Below are 18,624 nucleotides of genomic sequence, written 5' to 3'. Positions count from 1 at the left end.
CTATGACAAACCCACAGCCAATATCATACTGAATGGGCAAAAACTGGAAGCATTCCCTTTGAAAACTGGCACAAGACAGGGATGCCCTCTCTCACCACTCCTATTCAACATAGTGTTGGAAGTTCTGGCCAGGGCAATTAGGCAGGAGAAGGAAATAAAGGGTATTCAATTAGGAAAAGAGGAAGTCAAATTGTCCCTGTTTGCAGATGACATGATTGTATATCTAGAAAACCCCACTGTCTCAGCCCAAAATCTCCTTAAGCTGATAAGCAACTTCAGCAAAGTCTCAGGATACAAAATCAATGTACAAAAATCACAAGCATTCTTATACACCAATAACAGACAAACAGAGAGCCAAATCATGAGTGAACTCCCATACACAATTGCTTCAAAGAGAATAAAATACCTAGGAATCCAACTTACAAGGGACGTGAAGGACCTCTTCAAGGAGAACTACAAACCACTGCTCAATGAAATAAAAGAGGATACAAACAAATGGAAGAACATTCCATGCTCATGGGTAGGAAGAATCAATATCATGAAAATGACCATACTGTCCAAGGTCATTTATAGATTCAATGCCATCCCCATCAAGCTACCAATGACTTTCTTCACAGAATTGGAAAAAACTACTTTAAAGTTCATATGGACCCAAAAAAGAGCCTGCATCGCCAAGTCAATCCTAAGCCAAAAGAACAAAGCTGGAGGCATCACGCTACCTGACTTCAAACTATACTACAAGGATACAGTAACCAAAACAGCATGGTACTGGTATCAAAACAGAGATATAGACCAATGGAACAGAACAGAGCCCTCAGAAATAACGCCGCATATCTACAACTATCTGATCTTTGACAAACCTGACAAAAACAAGCAATGGGGAAAGGATTCCCTATTTAATAAGTGGTGCTAGGAAAACTGGCTAGCCATATGTAGAAAGCTGAAACTGGATGCCTTCCTTACACCTTATACAAAAATTAATTCAAGATGGATTAAAGACTTAAACATTAGACCTAAAACCATAAAAACCCTAGAAGAAAACCTAGGCATTACCATTCAGGACATAGGCATGGGCAAGGACTTCACGTCTAAAACACCAAAAGCAATGGCAACAAAAGCCAAAATTGACAAATGGGATCTAATTCAACTAAAGCACTTCTGCACAGCAAAAGAAACTACCATCAGATTGAACAGGCAACCTACAAAATGGGAGAAAATTTTTGCAACCTACTCATCTGACAAAGGGCTCATATCCAGAAACTACAATGAACTCAAACAAATTTACAAGAAAAAAACAAACAACCCCATTAAAAAGTGGGCAAAGGACATGAACAGACACTTCTCAAAAGAAGACATTTAGGCAGCCAAAAAACACATGAAAAAATGCTCACCATCACTGGCCATCAGAGAAATGCAAATCAAAACCCCAATGAGATACCATCTCACACCAGTTAGAATGGCAATCATTAAAAAGTCAGGATACAGGTGCTGGAGAGGATGTGGAGAAATAGGAACACTTTTACACTGTTGGTGGGACTGTAAACTAGTTCAACCCTTGTGGAAGTCAGTGTGGCGATTCCTCAGGGATCTAGAACTAGAAATACCATTTGACCCAGCCATCCCATTACTGGGTATATACCCAAAGGACTATAAATCATGCTGCTATAAAGTGCATGCTGCTATAAACATGCACACGTATGTTTATTGTGGCACTATTCACAATAGCAAAGACTTGAACCAACCCAAATGTCCAACAATGATAGACTGGATTAAGAAAACGTGGCACATATACACCATGGAATACTATGCAGCCATAAAAAACGATGAGTTCATGTCCTTTGTAGGGACATGGATGAAACTGGAAATCATCATTCGCAGTAAACTATCACAAGAACAAAAAACCAAACACTGCATATTCTCTCTCATAGGTGGGAATTGAACAATGAGAACACATGGACACAGGAAGGGGAACATCACACTCTGGGGACTGTTGTGGGGTGGGGGAAGGGGGGAGGGATAGCTTTAGGAGATATACCTAATGCTAAATGACGAGTTAATGAGTGCAGCACACCAGCATGGCACATGTATACATATGTAGCAAATCTGCACATTGTGCACATGTACCCTAACACTTAAAGTATAATAATAATAAAATAAAAAAAAATAAAAAAATAAAAAAACTCAACTTATTCAACTACAGGTGCATTCCTGTGACCTTTGGCTTAAGGGTAATGATGCAAGAGATATATGCCCCCCTCTCTTCTATGCTACTTCAGCTTAATATTTCCCCAGCCCACAGGACACTCCCAAACCCTTTGCCAATGGGTCCTTGTACCTGGTGAGCACCCTTCTTGGTGGAGTATCTCTAAGACTACGCAGTCTGGCAAGCTTCTTGATACCTGTGGGAAACCTGTGGTGCTGTGCAGCCTGCCCCTGTGAAGTCCCTCTATGTCCAGCCAGCACAGGGCCAGATGCCAGCCTGCCCATTCAGGAGACAGCTAATTGGACAATGGAATGCTTGTCTCTTTTTCTTGCAAACATCACAGATCTCTTGGCTTCATTACCCTTGTCTTCTTAGGAGTTGGGGGGGAGCAGGGATTAAGGCGAGGAGAAACCTGCTTTCTCCAGTGAGCTCTCACCCCAAACCTGTTTATATATGTGTGTGTGTGTGTGTGTGTGTGTCGGGGGTGGGGAGGGATGGTGTGTGGGGCTTGTGGGGCTTGTGGTTCTTGTGGCAGGGACATGTAGCATTGAGGAGCATTCTGGTTCAATTTTTTTTTTTTTTCTGAGACAGGGTCTTGCTCTATCACCTAGGCTAGCGTGCAGTGGTACAATCATAGCTCACTGCAGCATCAAATTCCTGGGCCCAAGCGATCCCCCTATTCAGCCTCCTAAATAGCTGAGATTACAGGTGCATACCACCATACCAGGCTATTAATAATTTTTGTTTGCTTTTGTAGAGAGAGAGTCTCATTATATTGCTCAGGCTGGTCTCCAACTCCTGATGTCAAGTGATCCTCCTGCCTTGCCCCCCCAAAGTACTGGGATTATAGGCATGAGCCACCACACCTGGCCCTGGTCCAATTCTTGGTGGCTCTGCTTTAGAATGTGGGGACACATAGCACCTATAGTTTTGGGTTGTAGATCCTAGTGCCATTTTTTAGGCAAGGGAAGAGTTGTTCTATTCAACAGTCTGTTACAATAGTTATCTATCATCTTTATTATTTCATTTTTTTCTCCTTTCTCTCCTTCATCGTTATCACCATTAGTAAGTCAGAGATTGTCAGGTGATGGGGTAGGGTGTATCTGATCACCCAAACTCAGATAAACAGTGCATGAAAAGGCGCTAAGCCAGTGGAAACCACTTTGGCACGTTCCAGCTGCCACAAGAAGTTCAGCTTAGCTGAAGCAAGGTGAGTATGTGGAGAAGTGGGGAGAAATGAGTCTGGAGAGAGGGCAGATGACAGATGATGAAGGGCCTTGCACACTGCACCCAGAGCTTTGGACTGCATCTTATAGATGACTGTGAGCTGTTGAGGGGTGCAGGGGAGAGGCAAGGTCAGGTTGTGGTGTTGGAAGGTCATTACAGAAGTAAGAGGGAAATGGATCATAACAGGGACAGACTTGAAGAAGGAATGCAGTTTCCACAATGCAGGGGCTACTGTCAGCCTATGCTGTGCCTTTATGATAATTAAAAAAAACCACCTCCACTGGGCAGATGCAGCACTGAGGGTTCAAGACTTGGCAAGCAGGTGGTTGCTTTGTGTGAAGAAAAAGGCGTCCCTTTCTCCGATGAAGCAGACCCAGTCCACATGAAGATGCGTGGCCCAGCAGGTGGAGAACTGAATTATAGTCTTCCTTGCTGCCTGGGCTGGGTGCCCTTGTACAGTATGCAAACTGCATGTCTCTACAGGGGAGCGTGGCCTCATGCTAATAGTGTGTCTGGTACAGAATTGGCAATCAATGAAAATGTTTTTCTTTTCTTTTTCTTTTTTTTGAGACGGCGTTTTGCTCTTGTCACCCAGGCTGGAGTGCAGTGGTGCAATCTCATCTCACTGCAACTTCTGCCTCCCGGGTTCAAGCGATTCTCCTGCCTCAGCCTCCTGAGTAGCTGGGGTTACAGATGCTCACCACCAAGACTGGCTAATTTTTGTATTTTTAGTAGAGATGGGGTTTCACCATGTTGGCCAAGCTGGTCTTGAACTCCTGACCTCAGGTGATCCACCCACCTCAGCCTCCCTGATGGTATTACAAGCATGAGCCACTGCGCCCGGCCGATTAAAAAATTTTAAAAGTAAATGGACCAAAGGGAAAATCAGCTGGCAGCTCCTTCTGCCAACTACTACAACCATCCAGGTAGGAATTAGCAAGGGCCTGAAGTCAGTTGTGGCAATGAGAGTCGAGGTGGAGACAGTCTCATTTGTCTATACCTGGATTCTTGTGAGTGAAAGGGAGCACTGTTCATGATTATGCTGGGACAATGGGCATAAATCAAGACTTTCCTGGACAATAGGGACATATTGTTACCCGAAATAGAGGTGAAGAGATGGACAAGAGATCTTAAAGAAGTAGAATATGCAGGTCTTGTAAAGAAACTGACTGGAGGAAAAGTCAAGAGAAACCCCAACATTTCCCCCATGGGAGACTAGGTGCCAGTCTCTGCCACAACCAGTTTGTGTTGGGGGAAGAGGATGAGCTTGATTTTGGACTCGTTGTTTACAAATCAAGACTGCCCTTTGTGGACAGTTCTGGAGAGGAAGGACGGGGGGGCTCCCTAGCGATCATATCACATTGTATCAGAGACATTGCAGGGCATTTGGCTGAGAGTAAGCCCTTGAGGTAAAGTCCCTCAATGATAACATCTCACTGTGTAATAAAGGACAGAAACTGATTTCTTATCAGTATTCTGCATCTCATCTCTTAAAAGAGGTACTGCCATGCAGGAAAATAGCTAATGATATAATTGAAAAGGCATTAATAGCCTATAAAATTCAATATTAGAGACACAGAACTTGAAGGACTCACTAGAGGTCATTTAAAGCCAGGTGACTCTGGATCCATTAGCCCTGATCCTAAGTCATCGGGGGCACAGAAATATGTAAAGAACCCTCAGAAATCATCAAGGAAGATTTTTTTTGTGTGTGGTCAGTCTTGTGTTCTGCTCTGTTATTTAACTGCCTTTCACATCGGGAAGATTTGAGGTCACTGAATAATAGCCAACTTCCAAATATACACAGTTGAAAAGAAAATTTAGATTTTAAACTATGATCCTGCCTATATTGCATATATCATGAGAGGCTTTTAAACCCAGAATAGCCTAATTTCCTGTCTTAAAATTCATCATTTTAACACTTTAACTTTGCATTAACACAGACTTTTACATTTACATTTCCCTGTAAAATAAATTAGAAAACATTTCTTTTTGTGACAACAAGTAGAAAAAAATGTCTTTGGGTTATTCCATAATTAGGCTTCATCTTTCTTTTGTTATGGGGAAATGATATGATCATTTGGTGGCAAATGATGCAGTGCCCCATATTAATCTCCCAGTGGCCCGATTTCATAACTCACCTTGGCAAAGTAGACAAAAAATAAAAATCTCTCCTCATCATCGTAAGAGGCTTGAGAGAAAGTCAAATTAGGAAAAATAAAATATTTTCAGTGGTTTTTTCACAGACTTCACTATGAATAAAACTTTGTGCCCAGGAAGGAGTTTCTTGGGTGTTTTTGAATGTTTAGGAGGATATTTATCCTGCAAGCATTGATTCCTTTCCTTCTGAACAGATGATCAGCTGGGATGTTAAGATGTTAACAACATTTCTTTCATGGATGCTAGTTTTTTTTTTTATTATGTTTTAGCTTGTTAAGATGTTAGAATAACAACATTCCTTTCACTGATGCTGAAGATTCACCTTTTTAAGCAAGAGTCACTGATCACATGAATGACATAGGTGTTGTTTATCTGCCTCTGCAGTGCAGCTACCTGGCTGGTGTCAGCCTCTTAGGTGAATAACAAGCGAATTTCAATATTGTCGGAGTCTATAGCTGTCAAGCTTCAGATCTAACTTCCTTAATGCTAAGCCACTTCCCTCTGTAGTGTCTTCTCTTAACATCATTGCTTATTAGTAATGCTTGCTTTAAAAGAGAAATGTGGATGTGTCAGAATAGAGGAAATCCTGGAAAACTTTAAGTCCCTCTTCTTTTTGATTCTTGTTGAGTGGCATTCTCTCAGGTCATTTGAGTATATTCCCAAGCCTTATTGAGCAATAGCATTTTTAGGTTTTCCCTAAGGTTCAAAGGTTAAATATTTGTCCTCATGTTACATAAAATTGGGTCCTGAAAGCCCATGTGACACAGTAGAGATGGTGATTGGCTTGAATGTCAAGGTCTTCAGGAGCAGGGCACGTTCCCTGTGGCTTTCTTACAGCAGGGCAAGTGATTTGGGAATGAGATATTCAAGAGACAGGAGGGAAGATACAATTTCAAGAGGAAGGAACAAGTGTCTTCGGGCTGCAGTAAAATCTCTAGCATTCTGTGTGTGGTTCCTGGTTTCAGGAAGGAATGGGGCAAGTTAGGGCATAGCTGAGGAGTGTAGTGGGGGCTTGCATGGCCTCAAAGGGTCAGAAGTAGACCCAACTGAAGGTCCTGTTATCCTGGTAGTTCTTCAGTGGGAAGTTTAGGAGGGGCTATGTGGTGGCAATGATGCCTGTGTAGGAAAACCTCCTATCTCTTTAGCCATTGAAATGAAGAGATGGACATCCAGAAGTCTAGGAAAATTGGCTTAATGCAAGAAAGCAACGCTTTCCAGCTTTATGTGCCTCTCAGAACTCATCTTGCTAAATCTTTTTGGGTAATTTGCAAACACAATTGGTAATTCTATACCAATTGTGTTTGCAAGAAGAGGATAACTCATGACTGAATAAAAGCTATTCTCAGGCATAAGGCCGAGCGCGGTGGCTCACACCTATAATCCCAGCACTTTGGGAGGCCAAGGCAGGTGGATCACCTGAGGTCAGGAGTTCAAGACCAGCTTTGCCAACATGGTGAAACCCTGTCTCTACTAAAAATACAAAAATTAGCCGGCCGTGGTGGCACGCACCTGTAGTCCCAGCTACTTGAGAGGCTGAGGCAGGAGAATTGCTTGAACCCTGGAGGTGGAGGTTGCAGCGAGCAGAGATCACACCACTGCACTCCAGCCTGGGTGACAGAGTGAGATTCTGTCTCAAAAAAATAAAAAAGTATTCCTAGGTGTAAATGCACCAAACCAATTAGAACATACGTAATTCTTTATCTGGGCCTCTTGCAGCAGCTCTGGTCAATCGAGGGTTTACACCCAGATAAATATCATTGACTTGTCACCCCCCATTTAATAAAAAGAATGCCAGACTTCTTATAATTCTTCATAAAGCCATTACCAACCTGCCCTCTGTGTGCCTCACTCGATCCCTGTCTTTGAGCTCCTGATGTGCCAAGTTGAATGACTTTTTGTCTCCCAGAAAAGCCGTCCTCTTTAGATGTCTCACATGTGATTTCTTCTTTCTGGAATTCCCTGGAAAGACTGAGCTTTTACCTCATCCCAAGCCTCTGTTTTCTTTAGGAATAGAGCCTTGCCTCCTCTGCCCACTTCCCTTCTGGGAGTTGTCTTGCTATTGAGCTCCAGCCAAGTCTAGAATCCTGTCTGACGCCACTCCTCTCTGCGTAGACGTCTGCCCGGTGTCTGCCCCGGAAGTGCAGCTCCCTCTCTCTGAGCCACTCTGGGTTTGGTTGCTGTCTTGGACTGCTTTCACTTGTCCCTGTTGTATTCTCCACAAACATGTCCACATGCCAGGCTGAGCTCTCTCTCCCACTGCTGTAGCGGGCTCGTCCCACAGAGCTTTCTTCCTCCCAGTGAGCCCCTCGCATCCTAGCTTCAGGCCTTTCCCAGCCCATCTGGCCACCCACTGCCTTTGCCAAGCCCTTTCTCTTTCCCTGAGGGCTTTTAGGGTAGGAAGAAAAATAAACTCTATGACTGGATTCATTTGGAATTTGGCTGTCAGAGTCATATTCTCTTCTTTTGGGGTCTATTTAAAAAGCATCCAGCTCCCATGAGAAGCAAAAACTTTTCCCAAAGGGCTAAGGCAATCTGCTCTGACCCCTGGAGCATCCTTCCTCATCCTCCACATCTCAGAGCAGACATCAGTCTCTGCTGGAGGAGTCTTTCTAACCTTCAGGTCTCACAGAGGTCTCCCACGCCCCTCACTCAGTTCATTCTCCATTTTAGCTTTACTGCACTGTGTACAACCACCAGATCTCAAGGACAATGACTAGCTTTAAAAACTGATTTGCCATTGCCGTATCTCCAGCACTCAGCTCAATAGGTGCACGAGTGAATGAATGAATGAATGATTTCTCTGCACATCTTCCACTGATTAGCTCTCTGTTGCCTAAGACATCTCAGTTACCATTCATTCTTCAGACTTTGTTTTTTATTCCTTTCTTCTCTTATTCCAGTTTCTAGCACTTATTAGCTATATGACCTTGGGTAAGTGACTTAACCTCTTTGTGCCTCAGTTTTATCTGTAACATGGAGTAATAGTATTACCCATCTCATGAGGTTGTGGGGAGATTGAATGGAGCAGTGCTTGGTACATAATAAACCCTCAATAAATATGATGATTGAATTATTTCCTGTGCTTTCCTTGATGTTTTCACAGGATTATTAACCATGATTTTGTTAAAATTGACTAATAGAATAAAATAATTACTTGTTGCAACTTCTCTTGCTCTCTTGCTAAGTTGAGGAGAATTATATAGTTTTATTTCCCTTTTCCTTTGCTCCTCCACTTTATCTCTCCCATACTTTTGGAGGGACTCAGGCTTTTGGGTGGGGAGGGGATGAGTAGTTCCTCCTAGGGCTGAATTACTTTTCAGGTAACACTTGGAATATTAGAGATACCTAATGTTGGACTTAAGTTTGAAAATCTTTCAATAGTTTTATAAGGTCAAAACAAACTTTTTAAAAGCAACCCTATGTGAACACTGATAAAGTTAAAATGATGACTGAGAAAAAGTGGTGCCAACTTAAATAACAGAGAGATGCCATCTAAAAAAATAATATTTACTTGGGAACAGGCATTGCAATAGGAATACACGTGCCAATAGGAATACATATGAACTATGTGCATATTCAGGAAGGTAAAAGAAGACAGTGGCTTTTAAAGGAAAATGAGAGGGTTGCATAGTTGTTTTGAGATAATTATCCTGGGTTATAAGAATCAATAACAAGGGTGGTGCCAGTTCAAGGTTGGACAAATCTTCTGGGCAGATGTCCTTGCCGAAGTATTGTTTTCATATAAGATTGTGATGGTCTTTGTGCAAGGTTGTGGTTTTTGCAGAATCTTTAGTGATAGTTCTTGTTATTAGGCGTTTGTGTGTGATAACCTTCTTTTCATGGCCTTCTCTGGCTTCTTTAGCGCTAGAGTTTTTAACACAAGTGACTCCATTTTGATTCTAACAACTTTCACAGTGGAAACTTGTATGTATAGGGCTGGTCATTCCAGCCCAACTTGCAAAGACTTTCAAGCTGGACCTCTGTGCATCCGCTAATGGGGAGTCTGTGGGAGGATAGTACCTCTTGAAGAGTGCAGCCTCCTGTGTGCCCATGGGGTTCTTCATGAAGAGTTTCATGGTTGCTGTTTCAGGACTTACTGAGATTTGGGAATTCTCCTTTCTTGTTCTTTTAAAATAAGCAATAAGTCAAAGGGTTTTTTGACTGCCTTTTTTCTCCTGCCTCAGCCTCCTGAGTAGCTGTTTACAGGTGCGTGCCACCATGTCTGGCTACTTTTTGTATTTTTAGTAGAGACAGGGTTTCATCATGTTGGCCAGGCTGGCCTTAGCCAGGAGGCCTTGGCCTCCCAAAGTGCTGGGATTACAGGTGTGAGCCACTGCACCCAGGCTTGACTGCTTTTTAAATTCTCTATCTCAAAGAATAGTAAATAATATTTGAATACTAACCACACTAGTTTTAGCCCTGTGTTGGTTAATTTTATGTGTCAACTTGATTGAGCTAAGAGTTGCCCAAATAGCTGGTAAAGCTTTATTTCTGGGTGTCTATGAGGCTGTTACTGGAAGAGATTAGCATTTGAATGAGTAGACTGAGTACAGAAGATCTTCCTCACTCATATGGGTAGGCATCATCCAATCCTCTGAGGGATAAAATAGAACAAAGAGGCAGAAGAAAGGTGAATTCTCTTTTTCTCTGTCTTTGAGCTGGGATATTCATCTGGACTTTGGACAATGGAGTGCCTAGTTTTTGGGCCTTTGGACTCTGGGACTTAAACTGATTACTGCACCCCCTTCCTACCTGCTGTCCAATTCCTCCAGGTTCTCATAACTTCTGCTTCAGTTTTGCCATCAGCTCCCTCCCCTGGTCCTCTGGTCTTTGGACTCTGACTGCATTACGCCACCAGTTTTTCTGGGTCTCTTGCTTGCAGACAGCATATCATGGGACTTCTTGGCCTCCATAAGCACATAAGGGAATTGTCCTAATGAGTCAATTGTCCTCTTTATCTCTATCTCTATCTCTCTCTATCTCTATCTCTATCTCTATCTCTATCTCTATCTCTATCTTATCTCCAACTATATCTCTTTTATTGGGCTTAAGTGACTTGTGGAAGATGGCAAAGGTGGTAAAGATGGAGTTGGGATTCCTGCTTAGGCCTCTTTGGAACCAAAGCCCTTGTCTATCTTTCTCTTATGATACTTTTTATTTTTTTAGGAGACAGGGTCTTGTTCTGTTGTCCAGGCTGGAGTGTAGTGGCACAATCATAGCTCACAGTATCCTTGAATTCTTGGGCTCGAGCAATCCTCCTGTTTCAGCCTCTTGTGTAGCTAGGACCACAGGTGTGTGCCACTCACCTGATGGGGTCTTGCTATGTTGCCCAGGCTGGTCTCAAACTCCTAGCCTCAAGTGATCCTCCTGCTTCTGACTCCCAAAATGCTGGGATTATAGGTGTGAGCCATCATACCCAGACAGATATGTTTTGATATAGCTCCAGGCCAGTGGTTCTCAAAGCCTGGGCCCCACCCTGGAGTAATTTATTTACAATATCTAGGGCAGGATCTGGTCGTGTAGATATATTTATAGATTTTATTTTTTAGAGCAGTTTTAAGTTCTCAGCAAGATTGAGCAGAAAGTACAGAGAGTACTTGTATACCCTCTTCCCCACACAGGCATTAGCCTTCTCTGCATTTATAGAAAGCTATGAGTGGCAAAGGCACTATGACGATGGCAATATGACATGAATGTGGGCCAGTCATATATTATATTTTTCATCCCCCAGCAAAGTGGCACATTTGTTAGAATTGATGAACCTCCATTGACACATCATTATCACTCAGAGTCCATAGTTTACATTAGGGTCCACTCTTGGTGTTTTATATTCTATGGGCTTAGGAAAATATATAATGACATGTATCCACCATTATAGTATCATACAAACTCTTTCCACTGCCCTAAAAATGCCCTGTGCCTGCTTATTTATCTTTCCTTCCCCACTAACCCCTGGCAACTACTAATCCGTTTTGCTGTCTCCATAGTTTTTCCTTTTCCTGAATATTACAGAGTTGGAATCACAGCACATGTACCTTTACAGGTTGGCTTCTTTCACTTAGCAGTATGCATTTAAGGTTTCTCTCAGGATGTGGAGAGTTTTAAAAAGCACCCCAGGGAATATTAACATGCAGCCATTTTTGTGAACCACTGGTCTCAGGGGTGAAATTTAGAAACAGCCAGCATTTAGGTAAAGACTGGGCTTCTCCTTGCCGCTAAGAGGGCAAAGTTGATCTTCATCGCCCTTGCTGTGTTTCCCCATGTTGCTGTGCTGCCCAGTGGCCTTCATCAGGAAGTCATACCCTCACTAGGAACACAGCTTGTCATGGCCTCTTTTACCTGGAATGGGTGTCAGATTCTGGCCCCATTCTATTGTAAATAAATCTCTGAGTTATCCCTGCTAAGGATCTTTGGGTGGCATTTTATTATCTGATTCTTACCTTTCTCTTGCAAAGGAGCCTGGAGCAAGTCCTTACTTAGCAGAGGTTGAATCAAGGTGTTTCTGACTTTGGAAAAAAGAGTGGTTAATTTAGAATGACAGAATCTGGGAATGAGATGAAATCTGAGTTGAATTCTGAAATAAGGCTACAACATCTATAGCATGACAGTGGGGTTGGGCTGTTTGGGATGAGACTTTCTGGAAAGGAGGGAACAGTTTGAGACAAGATCTGAAGCAGGGAAGACAGGGTGACTTAACAAAAATGTGAGTGCCTATTAGAGCCAGGGGTTTTGAGTACCCTCAGGAATGGGGTAGTGATGTGTTGTACACGTACTTGCGGGACATAACTCTGCAAAGGCTGATGAGTCTTCTCTGAGGCATGTTTTAGTGTCTTCTTCACCTGTAGATCCCTGGAGACTCACCACCTCTCATAACCTTTGGAAAGGGTAGCTTCCGACTCTTCTTCCTTGACATGGCAGATTGGACCAAGGCTGAATGCTAGAACTAGTTTTCAGTTTAGTTTTAGCATTGAGCCTTGGTTTTAGTTTTAGCATTCAGCCTTGGTTCAATTTCTATATTTGTTGGTTCAGATGCCCAGGGGAGATCATCTGGCTGGCAAGAGAACCAATCAGATGGTCTCACGTGAGCATTTGAACCAACAAATATAGAAATTTCATAGTAGAGGGCCCTGAGCGTGAACCATCATGCATTTAATAAGTGCTGATTATCTGCCTCATGCTGTTCTAGGGCCTATCGATACAGGGATGTACACGGCAAAGTCCTTCTTTCACAGACATTAAGTTTAAATGGGAAAATGAACAAGTAAATAAATAAGAAAATGTCAGGTCGTAACAAAGGCAATGGATGAAACGGGGTCTTTTGACAGAGTATCATCAGGAGAAACAGATGTCATCAAACGGTGGGCTTGGGGGAGATCAGAGAGATCCTTGAAAGAAGGTGACAGGGATTAATAGATATGGAGGCCAAGGCAAAAATTAGGAAAAGAGTTGACTAGAGCATGCGTGTCCCATGACAGAACTAGAGATGGGGGAGCTTTGTGGTCCTTCAGAGATTTAGGGAGCCACAGGTGATTCCTGGTTAATTTTTGGTTCCTTTGAGCCATTTCCTCCCTTGCATTCTTTTAATAACATCTCTACACACACACACACGCACACACACACACACACACGCACACACACACACGCACACACACCCTCTCTTGAGCTCGCTTAAGTGGATCTTGCATCTTGCACACCAAAGTGCTCAAAAACAGGGATAAATTGAGGAAGATTCTGAATGGTAGTCTGTGGTTTTGGACTTTGTTCTGTCTCAGAAAGGGCTTTTGAGCACTATAGAGTGTCTTTATGCACTGGTGTCAGGGAAAACACATTCCTTTCTCGAGGATGGAAAGCTACCGATTGTACTGAAGCTTGCATTCCTCTGCCAACTGCTGGAACAGGAAAAACAACCATCATCCTGACTGCCAGCAGTCTGGCCAGACACCACCTGTTCTCAGTGCCTGTGTGGGGTGTTTAGCTTAGCTAGGCAGCTCCAACAGCACCTGGGATGCAAAAACATCCTGAATTTCTCCAAACACCACAGCAGGGCTGTTTAAACAGCACGACATTCAGGAACTAGTCATTATCTCCACACCTCCTGCATTCAATGGGGTGGATTATTGGATGAGCTTCAAAGGGCAGCTCCAGTGAGTGCCAAGTCCTCCCGGACAAGATCTCCCATCCACATGCATGTGCCATCTGTGGGCCAATGGGGCTGGGCTTCTCAGGTTGTTGGAGAGGAAGTTGGGCTTGATTCTGTTTCCCTGTGTGAAGTCCTTTCTGTATACCAAATGAACTGTCAGCATCAGCACAAAAAATGGGTGCAGACTTGTGCAGGGAAGAGGAAGACTGCTGCTGTTGCACATATTTTCTATAGGGAGCATTTTGGACCATTATAAGGGGGAAAAGGTGGAGGTGGGTGGGCGAGTCTCATCTGTCTCATTTGCCTTGGGATAGAGAAAGGATGTACTGGTAGTCATCAGCCAATGTCTTCCTTCCCTTCATTTGCCCCATTTTTTTCCCCATATTTGGCAGGAGTCCAAAGCAAACCATTGATGATCAAGCATTGGATGATAGCAGTTTGGTCTGGTTAATATTCTCATCAAGGAATCAGGTTGGTAGTTAACAACTATATGAGACTTTCAAAATACTTTCATTTTACAGCTCTCTATTGTAACCCTCTAGTGTACCCTGATGTGCACACCTGTTCTTTTGTGGTTTTAAAACTTTACTGAAAACCAAACATTTTATTCAAGTGAATTTTACAGATCTGGATTAAGAAGCAGATCAATGGAGCTTCTTCCTAGGAAGAAGCTAAAAGATGCTGGAATAAATCAGAAATATGGCACTTTTAAAACTCAGGTTTCCACCTGCTATTATTTTCAAAAGCATCAAAATGTATATCATTTTCGGTCCTAATGAAGTAGAGCCCCTCATGTGAAAATAAAAACAAAAGCAAAACACTCTTTGATGGTGGGGGCCAATTTGGTCTGAATGTTTTGATGACTCCAGCATGCCTGCAGTTCATTTGGCCCCGACCAGTCCTAGCAAGGCAGCTGACAGAGGCCTGAAGTTGGCAGTTGGAGTCAGCTGAAATTCTGAAACCCAGCAACACATCACTTAGTCCCACTTACTGAGAAAAAATGATTTACTCTATCGTATGCACTGTAATCCCTTAATGCCTCCCAAAATGTATCTGGTTTGGAAAATCTCACACATCCTAAATAATAACACATATTTCAGAAAAGAGAATGTTTTGTTAACAAGAAAGGCAAAACAAAACACAGTAAAATCACCCTGAAAAAGCCATGTAAGCTGCTTCTATTCCCAGTGACTCTGAGGGACTTGGTATAACAGAACAGTGCTTTGTAGCTAGGAATAATGGAAAATCAGTGAAATGAAAAACAATTGCAAATAAGTCAAAATATTATGTTAATGATAAGTGTATTATTGTCTCTTGTTCTGAACATAAAGAAGGAGGTATATAGTTTTTTTCAAGTGAAGTTAGTTGGTTTCTCCCAACTCTCACTAAAAATGTGTTGAGTCAATATTTGAAGAATTGACACAAACCATTAGCCAGCCCAGAGAACCCATGTGCCTCAGTGAGTCTGATTAGGTGGTATCCCAATATATGTCAAATAAGAGTAAGGCCTCTCTGACTGAAGAGGAAGGCTGGAGACCCACAGCTTTGCCCCTTGCTAGCTGGTTTTGAGTATCTTCTGTGAAGCAACTTGCAAACCGTGGCTCTACTGGATCATTGTTTGATGACTCCTAATCTTTATTTCTTTTTCTGTCTTCACCAGTCTACCCTCACTCCATTTTTGTCTTTTCTACCACCCCTAAGCTGGTGTTTCCCAAAGCTAGTGCTCAGAGCAGCGCTGGTCCCTGATGAAGTTCACACTACTATCTGAAGAGTGGTGGAAGAAAGGCACAATTTAGTGAGTTTTTGCAAAGCCAAATTGTTCTATTTAAGACTTTTTTTTTTCATTATGAGATAATGTCTGCTTATTTTTTGGTTGTTAAAATATTCTTTTTTAATGAAATGATGAGAATAGCAGATTTTTAAAAATTCATTTTTTTAGACAAAATAGAAAATTACTAGCCCTATATTAGTCCCCAGGTTTTTTTTTATTAAAATCATACTTTTTGGGTAAAATTCTAAAATCTAGGCATCATTATTTTAAGGTACACTTAAAAAATTTAATGGATACATAATATTTTACATATTTATGGGGTGATATTTTGTTACATGCATGGAAAGTGTAATAAGTCTGGGTATTTGGTGTATCCATCACCTTGAGTATTTATCATTTCTTTCTTTTTTCTTTTTTTTTTTTGAGATGGAGGCTGGAGTGCAGTGGCATGATCTCGGCTCACTGCAACCTCCACCTCCCGGGTTCAAGTGATTCCTGTGTCTCAGCCTCCCAAGTAGCTGGGATTACAGGCGTGTGCCACCATACTCAGCTAATTTTTGTATTTTTAGTAGAGATGGGATTTTGCCTGTTTGCCAGGCTGGTCTTAGACTCCTGGCTTCAAGTGATCTGACCGGCTTGGACTCTGAAAGTGCTGGGACTATAGGTGTGAGCCACTGTGCCCAACCAGTATTTATCATTTCTGTGTGTTGGTAATATTTCAAGTTATCTCTTCCAGCTATTTTGAAATATACACCTTATTGCTAACTATAGTCACTCCACTTTGCTATCAAATATTAGAACTTATAACTTCTATAGAACTGTAAGTTTGCACCCATTAACTAAACTCTCTTTATCCCTCCCCACCCCCACATAACCTTCTCAGTCTCTGGTATCTATTATTCTACTCTTGACTTCCATGAGATCAACATTTTTTAGCTCCCAGGTATGAGTGAGAATGTGTGATATTTGTCTTTCTGTGCCTGGCTTATTCCATTTAACATAATGACCTCCAGTTCCATCCATGTTGCTGCAGATGACATGATTTCATTCTTTTTATGGCTGAATGGAACTCCATTGTGAATATACCACATTTTCTTCCTTTAGTTTAAAAATGAAAGCAAATTTGTTAAGAAAGTAAAGAAATAAAAGAATGGCTACCCCATACGCAGAGCAGTAGCATGGGCTGCTAGACTGAGTATACTTGTAGTTATTTCTTGATTGCATGCTAAACAAGGGGTGGATTATTCACCAGTTTTTAAGGAAAGGGGTAGAGATTTCCTGCAATGAGGGTTCCTCCATTTTTTTTAAAGACTATATAGGGTAACTTCTGGACATTGCTATTGCATTTTAAACTGTCATGGTGCTGGTGGGAGTGCCTTTTATCATGCTAACGCATTCATAAGAAGCATATAATGGCCGGGTGTGGTGGCTCACACCTGTAATTCCAGCGCGTTGGGAGGCCTAGGCAGGTAGATTGCTTGAGGCCAGGAGTTCGATACCAGCCTGGCCAACATGGAGAAACCCTGTCTCTATTAAAAATACAAAAAATTAGCCAAACATGTGGTGTGCACCTGGATTCCCAACTACTTGGCTGAGGCATGAGAATTGCCTGAACCCAGGAGGTGGAGGCTGCAGTGAGCTGAGATCATGCCACTGCACTCCAGCCTGGGCAACACAGTGAGACTCTGTCTCAAAAGAAAAAATAGCATATAATGAGCAGTGAGAATGGCTAGAGGTCACTTTCATCGCCATCTTGGTTTTGATGGGTTTTAGCCAGCTTCTTTACAACATCCTATTTTATCAGCAGGGTTTTTGTAAGCTGTATCCTGTGATACCAGTCCTGTCCACCTCTTATTTCATCTGTGACTAAGAATGCCTAACCTCCTAGGAATGCAGCAGCTCTTAGCCTTTTTTACCCTGTCCCTATTCAAGATGGAGTCACTCTTGTTCAACTGCCTCTGACATATTTCCCCCCTCCCTTTGACAAGGGAACCCTCAATCCTAAGGGTTGTAGAGGGATGAAGACTCATCTTCTGTAACTTCTTCAGGCTAAATAGGGGCAATGATAATCCTGCCTAACTATTAGGGTATTTGTATCTAAGACACAGAAGAACTCAGTCAGAAAGTGTCAATATGCTGAGGGTCATTAATAACTCTGAGTTCCAACAAAAGGTGATATCTGGAAGATTGATAAGTGTTCAATTTAAGAAAATGTTGAATAAGCTTATCCTACATTCCTACAGAGGGTACAACAGCAATATATGCCACAACAGCAAAGCAAAATAAGTAAAATTATCCCAAGTAAACTAAATAGCTTTCCATGAACTGGGCAATTGTGGGAACCAAGTTGATATGGAGTTGCTAGCTGGTTCCAATATGTGCCAGAATTAGAATACTGATCTAGATTTTTACATTACCCATCCCTTTTGTTTCTTCTGAGCTGCAGCCAGAGATCATTGGTTGATTCACAGGAATAATCAGGGTTAGTCTAAATTGCAGGAAAAAACTTAAAAATAACTGATTAGATTAGAATCTAATAACAAGTGTACCATGGTTTTTGAAATATAATTTTTCTCTTCCCGTTTCTCATTTTGATTAAAAACAAATTGTGACAGCACTGAATTGTTTGCAAAATAAGCTTTAGTCTTAGACTTGGCCTGATTATTTATATAAGTAGGAAGAATAATTATTTTTCACATAGACTTTTTAAGTTGGCCTTGATAGAACTCTATTCCATAAGGAATCTCAGATAAGCCTTTTTTTTTTTTTTAAAGCCTTGTGCCCAGCCATGGCTTTCTGCCATTAAATACCTATATGAGTTGGGTACATTCCTTTCTCTTGAGGTCTCAAGACAATTTGGGGCTCCTAAGCCTGACAGGAAGTGACATTCTTTACTTACCACAGGTCAGGAACTCTGTACAGGGACTGTGTAGACAAAGAATGAGACCAGTTTTCCCAAGGGGCTTTTATTGGCTCTATAAGTCAACTTTGATTCTTAAAAGAAGTCTGTCTGTACCTGAAAGCATACCATTCCAGTAAAAGCCTTAATAAAATAACCAGGGTTTCCATTTGTGTCCTGTTACAAAAGAAAATGGATCCTTATTACACCTATGCAAATAATGA

The sequence above is a fragment of the Pongo abelii genome, chromosome 3 (genome assembly GCF_028885655.2).
Source record: "Pongo abelii isolate AG06213 chromosome 3, NHGRI_mPonAbe1-v2.0_pri, whole genome shotgun sequence".
Classification (NCBI taxonomy): Eukaryota; Metazoa; Chordata; class Mammalia; order Primates; family Hominidae; genus Pongo; species Pongo abelii.
This window is presented reverse-complemented; position numbering follows the sequence as displayed.